Source organism: Neltuma alba, unplaced genomic scaffold, assembly GCF_004799145.2.
Source record: "Neltuma alba isolate B1F8T4 unplaced genomic scaffold, ASM479914v2 tig00001422_pilon, whole genome shotgun sequence".
Lineage (NCBI taxonomy): Eukaryota > Viridiplantae > Streptophyta > Magnoliopsida > Fabales > Fabaceae > Neltuma > Neltuma alba.
The window spans coordinates 1-7,567 of record NW_021632461.1 but is presented as its reverse complement, the minus strand read 5'-3'; the positions used below and the strand labels follow the sequence as shown (position 1 = coordinate 7,567).

At 34.2% G+C, this 7,567-nt stretch overlaps 1 pseudogene; it reads left to right on the top strand.

Annotated features, from left to right (window-relative positions):
* Nucleotides 1–4,297: 4,297 nt before the first annotated feature.
* On the top strand, nucleotides 4,298–7,516 carry LOC114757044 (elongation factor 1-gamma-like; annotated as a pseudogene).
* Nucleotides 7,517–7,567: the final 51 nt, after the last annotated feature.

Here is a 7,567-nt window from a genome sequence, read left to right as displayed (position 1 = left end):
TAAATGGAAACCGCCACCACAGGGTTGGTGTAAGCTAAACACAAATGGAAGTAAGAATCAAGAGAGTCCTGCATCATGTGGGGGGATCATTTGAGAGGATACAAGGGAATGGTTAAGAGGTTGCTCAATAAATCTTGGAGGCTGTGAAGTTGAATTAACTAAAGCTTGGGGGATCCTGGAGGGACTCAACATGTGCTGGGAAAGGGGATTTACACAGGTAGAAGTGTAAAGTGATGCAAGGTTGATAGTGGAAGAGATAAAGCAGGAACACATAAAACAGACATCTGAAATGTTGATCATGGATATAAAGGAAATGCTAGCTCGAGAATGGAATGTCATTATAAAGCATGTGTACCGGGAGGCGAACAAAGGGGCAGATTAGATGGCCCGGCTTGGTAAAAAATAGCTACAAAGGAAGAGGATTTGGATAACTCCTCCAAGGGAAGGGAAGTAGTTGAGTGTCTGTAGCAGGATATGCTTTGGGCACGGAATTCCTAGACAAATTCTTGTGTAGTTTTTGTAATTTGTTTTCTCTCTCACCCAAAAAAAAAAAAGATTCATCAATCACCTTAATTTTATTTTTCAAATGCATAAAGCACCCTAATTTTTTATATCCAGTATATAAAATCAAAATGTTAAATGTACTTTTACTCAAATAAGAATACAAGATGAGTTGTGGGCATAGCCTCAAGCTAGCCTTTACCTATATGTTTATCATTTTAAGTTATTACTCTGTCATCTCCTAGAGTAAGAAACAACTACAAAAATCACGTAATTTAAAATATTAGTTAATTTAGTTAAACTTAATGAATGTGTAATATAGTATATATATACACATTTTTTTCCAATTATACTTTGTTTGTAGAGAGATTAGATGAGAGATAATGAGTAGAAATTTGTTGTGGAGAGATAATAAATTGCATATATTTAATTGGGATAAAAATGAAAAGACTAGTTTAAAATTTCAGACAAAAAATTTACTTATATTTACAAACACCAAAAAAAATTATTTGTTATAAAAAGAGACACAGCGAGAGAGTAGTGTGTTTATCATTGGAGGTTCATCCTCAGAACCTCACTCCTTTTGATCATCTCTAGCTCTCTACTTATTGCTCTCTGCCCCTGCCTCTCATTCTTCAATCTTCACTCTTGAATTCTTATCTCTTAAACTTTGAACAGCAAAATACCGAAGATTACAAAGCTACATAGGACTTACATATGAAAGCGGCGGCCATGAACCGTATGCGAGAAATTGAGTATTTCGGAAGGAAGCAGTTAAGGCTATGTTAATTGAAGGTTTGATAGAAAAACTTGTAGCCTTGCAGAGATCGGAACCAGATTATGAGCATATCGAGATAGATTAAAGAAGAAGATGCTGGTAGCTTAGGTAGAATATCTGGTTTGAGTTGTGGGATAATGTTCTTGAAGGTTATTCTGCTACACACAACAGCTTCTTAGAATTAAAAGAACAATTCTTGTACAAAATCGGGGCACACAAAAATAAAAAAGATCCCGTTGTAGTGCTAACAGCCCACTCTTCTTCTTTGCCCCTTCTTTTAGCCCAAATTCATAACCACTAAGGCTCCTTTAACTTGTGAAATATGGAACAGAGCACAAGAACTACAACAGAAAAGGAGGGTTAGCAGTGTTAGAGGAGTGGTAGAGAAATAGGAGGAGGGAAAGTAGGCAAAGAAGGTTTCTTCATAACCATCCGTTTGCAATGGTGTATTCTCTTACTAAATATAATTTTATTTGAAACATTATCGGATAGTAAATATACACATTTTTTTAGTAGGAATTTAAACTTTAGTTTACTGTATTCTGAGAGGCTAGCACATTCTACTAAATTTTTTAACTTTTGTAACGTTGGGTTGTAATTAAACAATCAGAGATACACAAATGAAATGCATATTTGTCATATACTCGTGTTCGTTTTAGCATCTTTCATTTATTGGGCAACATTGGATAGTGACTAAAATTGGTCAAGGCCGATGTAGGTTGATTGTTTGGTTTTGGATTGTCTGTTTCTTGTACCAAGCAGAAATTTTTGTCACAAAATATGTTTGGGTCAAGTGAAGTAAGCAAGAAGGTGGCTATGGAATCTGAATTCTGAAAAGGAATCTTTGTGGGATAATCATATGCCGGAATGAGAAGCGAGCCTGAGGAATGACTCTTGGCATACGCCATATGCACGTGTCTAAAATTACACGTCTTAAAATATGCAAATAGCCCAATCCTATATGGAAATATTTTCTAAAACTCGAGTTCAAACCCCGTTGTGTATTTGCACGCTAGGCATTATATTTTTCGTTCTGTGTTTTGGCATTCGTTTTTTTGTGTTGTTTGGCTTATATGTTAGCTTATTTTTATGTTATAATAGTGCATTATTTCATAATAAAAATTATTTTATATAATATGAAAATAATATATTAAATTAATGCAAGGGTATGTTTGTCCTTTTATCATGCCATACAAGAATTTTTTAAAATTCCTTTCCCATTCTCCCATCTCCAACGAAAACAAGTGCTCGTTAAAACCTTTTCTTCCTTTGTCTAAAGAGTTGGATGGCTACTAATAGAGATTGCGTTTTGCGAAAAGAGTTAGTTCCTCACAATGTGATGAATTAAATTATAAATCTTTACTAAGAGAGGTGTTTATATTTAGGACTCAAAAACGTTTCGAATATGATTGTCCCAATAAGAAGCTCCCTATGCGTATCCAAAAGAATAATAATAAAAGAGTTGAATGGCTGGACTAATATTGGCTTTTGGTGTTCAGCTCAAAAAAAAAAAAATATTGGCTTTTGGTGAAGGCCCCCTCTGGTTATTAAAAAAAACTGAAATGATATTATCATTTTATTTCTTAATATAAGAAATATTAATTAATTTAGATAAATTTAAAACGCCAAACAAATTAATCAATTATAATTTTCCTAAAATATTTATATACAAGAACTAAGATTTTAAAATCAAATCTAACCCTCAAATTTTTTTCCCATATTAGGAACAAGAAAGAACAACATTTATGGGCAAGCTAAAAGAAGTACTCCTCCGGTCCTTAATATAGGACCCAATTTCTGAGTTGGTTTTGATCCTAAATATAAGACCCATTTATCATATTTATCAATTTTCTCTAAATTACCCCTATAGATACTCCATCAACCATAATCAAGTAGAAGATAGAAAGGGGTATTAAGAAAGATGATTATGGTATTTTAGAAAAAACGTGTTACAATTTTTATAATTAACTAACTTACCTAACTTCCTTAATCTAATCAAATTAGTTAAATGGCTCTTATATTAAGGACCGGAGGAGTATTATCTTAGGATTCGCTTTCAAGGGAGTGTTAGGATTAGTTTCGAAGAATAATTTTTGAAGAAAATAATAAAAAAGCTACTTTGAAAATTGATTTCAGAAGGATAGATTTTGTGGAAAATGTTAAAAAAATTTGACCTCTAAATGGGGTATAATAATACAGGGAGCATTGCTTTTGAATTTTGATTCATAACATTAATTTACGATCAGGAAATTTTAAATTTATGGACACATAATTTGAGTTGAACATATCATATTTATTATAAGTAGTAAACAAAGGCCAGTTTTCACTTCAACTATAAAATATCAATCTATCAATTGAGCACCACTACCAATATGATATTGAAAATGAATTGGAATATTAGAAAATGATATTAAATAAAAAAATTAATCTACATATTTATATAATATGAACCATTAGGAGCTATAGATATTAAATAACAGCACCAAAAAAAAAAATTAGGAGACATTTGTGCGGAAGTTATGACCACACACATGACATAACATTTATAATTATATTAGAAAGTATTGTGATTCTATATGTGATTATTTTCTATTTTTAATTAAAACTTCTATGCTAAACTTTTGTTTAAACCCAAAAATGAAATGAACTTTAGTTATCACTTTCTTCAAGTAACATAATCAATCAAGTATAAGAGCGTTCATTGAATTAAATTGACCGTGTTACTTAAATGGTTTTCAACCCTTTAAAAGAGTCTCTATTTAAAAACAAAATTAATTGTTTAAAAATATGAAAAAATATTAATTATGTTATTATGATTATTATTAATAAAATTTAATTTATTTTTTTAGACACAGGGAAACCATTTTAAAGATTTTTTAGATTTTTAAACAATTAATTTTGTTGACTTTTAATTTACGTTCTGCCAAAACCGTCATGCCCGGTGGACATATCCGAGTCCGACCCACTGGGCGGTGAAGTTGCGGTTCGTGCTTACGAACACTACAAAACCCTAGCCTGCTTTACTTTCAGGTCTCACTCCTCAACTCTCCTGGGCGCAGCACTTGAGCTTCGGAAGAACGCCGGCACTGTAAGACCTGTCCCAGTTTCCAGTCTCTATTTCTCTTTCAATTTGTTTGCATTTTGATGAGAACTTGCCTTCTCTTACGAGCTGAATTTCTCTTGGATTCAATGTTGTTTTAGTCCTGGGTATTGACTCATTGGCTGCTCTTTGTTCTCTGTTATCAGATCTTGAATAAGGGCGGCACGTTTTTCTGTGAAGCCATGGCGCTGGTGAGTTATATTGGGGTTCTCAGTAATTTTCTGGAACAACTCAAATATGAAAATCTTGCTTCCCTTGATTGAATTGGTGCTGATCTGGTTTTTCTGATATTCATAATAGCACAATTGTGCACGTACGGCAATATGATTTATCTAATTTCTTGTGTTTGCTTTTCTTTCCCATAGTTTGGCTTAGTGTGAGAAGTTAGTCTGAGAAAAAAATAATGGTAGGGTGATGGGTTATGGAAGTTAAATACCCATCTATTATTGTGTGTTGTAGTTAGATCATTGAATCCGAAACTTAAGTAGTAGGAGAATACCTGTCCTAATATATTCAGGAAGGACATCTATTCCGTGAACTGATAAATCACATCTGAGTTTCTTACAGACCGCTAGAGGGAAGCTAGGATCTATAGCAAAATGTTGACTATGGAGTTTCAACTGATATTCGTATAGTCAATTAGAGTGTTATTGAAAAGAATGCGAAATCAGCAATCTGTGTTTAAGTGCGTCAGTAACTTTTCATGTCTGAGTGTGATTATAAAATTGATGTTTTCAATTTTAATGAACATGAGACCATTGAATAAAGATGGATCTACCATTTATAAATGTTTCTGTTACATCAGCACAATTTTTATGCTATGTTGCATTTGATTTCATCATCAGTTTCAAATCTAGCTACCAGTTATTTCTATCATTGATATGCTTGCTCGTTATGTGTCTAGATCCTTCATGCAGGGAAAACTAATAAAAATGCCTACAAGACTCTCATTGCCGCTGAGTACAGTGGTGTAGATGTTAAATTGGCACCGAATTTTGAGATGGGTGTTTCTAATAAAACTCCTGAATTTCTCAAGATGAACCCTATTGGCAAGGTGTGCTATATTCTTATTCTATATTTAGGAAAAGATGATTTTATTGTGAACTTATATAGGATACATTGTCCTTTCAGGTTCCTGTGTTGGAAACGCCAGATGGTCCAGTTTTTGAGAGTAATGCGATTGCTCGCTATGGTAAGATTGTTTATAAAAAAAAATGCTTTATTGTTCATGTAAGGGGAATTATGTTTTAAGTGTTTTTGTTGTGTTGGTGCAGTTGCTCGATTGAAAGGTGACAACGCATTGTATGGATCTTCTCTAATGGACTATGTAAGTTTTTATGGGGATCAATTCTTTTTCTCATTCAGTCTTAATGGTTTTTTAACATTTATCTAGGCTTCTTACTCATAGATAGAGAGTATCTCTCGTTTGCTAATTCTTTTGTTCTGAACCTTGTTTTCTTTTTGATATTTCAGGCTCACATTGAACAGTGGATTGATTTTTCATCATTGGAGATTGATGCTAACATTATCACCTGGTACAGACCAAGAATGGGACGAGCCACTTACCTTCCTCCTGTAAGTTAGAAAAATTTTCCTTTTATTTTTCATTTGCCTATGGGCTATGGAAGTGCTGCGATATTTTCATTATGGAGAACTGATTCTGTCAATTCCTATGCAAAATTGATTTTAATTATATATGATGGGGAACCTATTATGGGTAAACGAAAGGTTTCTAGAGCTTCTTTTTTTTTTTAAAAATAATTTTAGAATACTCTCGTTTTAAAATTGCAATTGTTGGGTCTCTTGATTAGGAGCTTATTGTAAGAATTGGTCTATGATAGAGCACATTAGTGCTAGCTTCGATAATGCTTTTGTTGTTGTTTAAGATTCTTGTAATAGGTCTATTGTCTATTGATATTCTGATTCTTGACACTTCTATGGTTTGATCTGAAAATTTTGTCTTTAATGAAGGTTGAGGAAGCTGCAATTTCTGCGCTGAAGAGAGCATTGGGTGCATTGAACACTCATCTTGCTTCTAATACGTATCTAGTTGGGCATTCTGTCACCCTAGCAGACATTGTTATGGCATGCAATTGGTTTCTGGGTTTCACTCAGCTCATGACTAAGAGCTTCACCTCAGAGTTCCTCATGTTGAGAGATACTTCTGGACGTTGGTCAATCAACCCAAATTCCATAAGATCTTAGGTGAGGTTAAGCAGGCTGAAAGTGTTCTACCCATACAATCCGCACAGAGGCCCAAAGAATCTTCTAAACCTAAGAAAGAAGCTCAACCAAAGAAAGAGGCTAAGAAAGAAGCCCCTAAAGAGACTGAAAAGCCCAAAGAGGCTGAGGTGGAGGAGGCACCCAAGCCCAAACCCAAGAATCCTCTTGATCTTCTTGCTCCAAGTAAGATGATATTGGATGAATGGAAAAGACTGTACTCAAACACCAAGACTAACTTTCGTGAGGTTGCAATCAAAGGTATTCTTGCTAGATTTCATTGAGACTATTTGTATAATCAGAATGAAGCTTGTATCAAGTTACAAATGTACAAGGATGCCTTTATTTCAGAGATGGCATTTTCACATGTTTTATTTCTGTTTTCTTTCTTGCAGGATTCTGGACATGTATGACCCTGAGGGATACTCTCTTTGGTTCTGTGATTATAATACAATGATGAGAATACTGTTTCCTTTGACTATGAACAAGGTTGGTGGATTTCTTCAGAGGATGGACCTTGCTCGCAAATATGCATTTGGGAAAATGCTTGTGATTGGATCTGAGCCACCATTTAAGGTGAAGGGGTTATGGCTATTCCGTGGGCAAGAAATACCACAATTTGTTATTGATGAATGCTACGACATGGAACTTTATGAATGGAGAAAGGTTGATATCTCAGATGAAGCTCAAAAGGAGCGTGTCAATCAGATGATTGAAGATTGCGAGCCTTTCGAGGGTGAGCCTCTCCTAGATGCCAAGTGCTTCAAGTGAAAAATTAGTCCCTTGTTGGAAGGGCTTTTATTCGTGACGCTTCCTTTTTGAGTAGAATTCGGTTACTTGTTTAATTTATAGTGAAGTATTAGCATTATGTGATTGAGAAACATTAAAACCAAAGAGTTTTTGATTTACCATCTTAATTTGAGAGTAGAAAGACTCATGCGAGCGTGATGTTGGTCTCATTTTGAGTA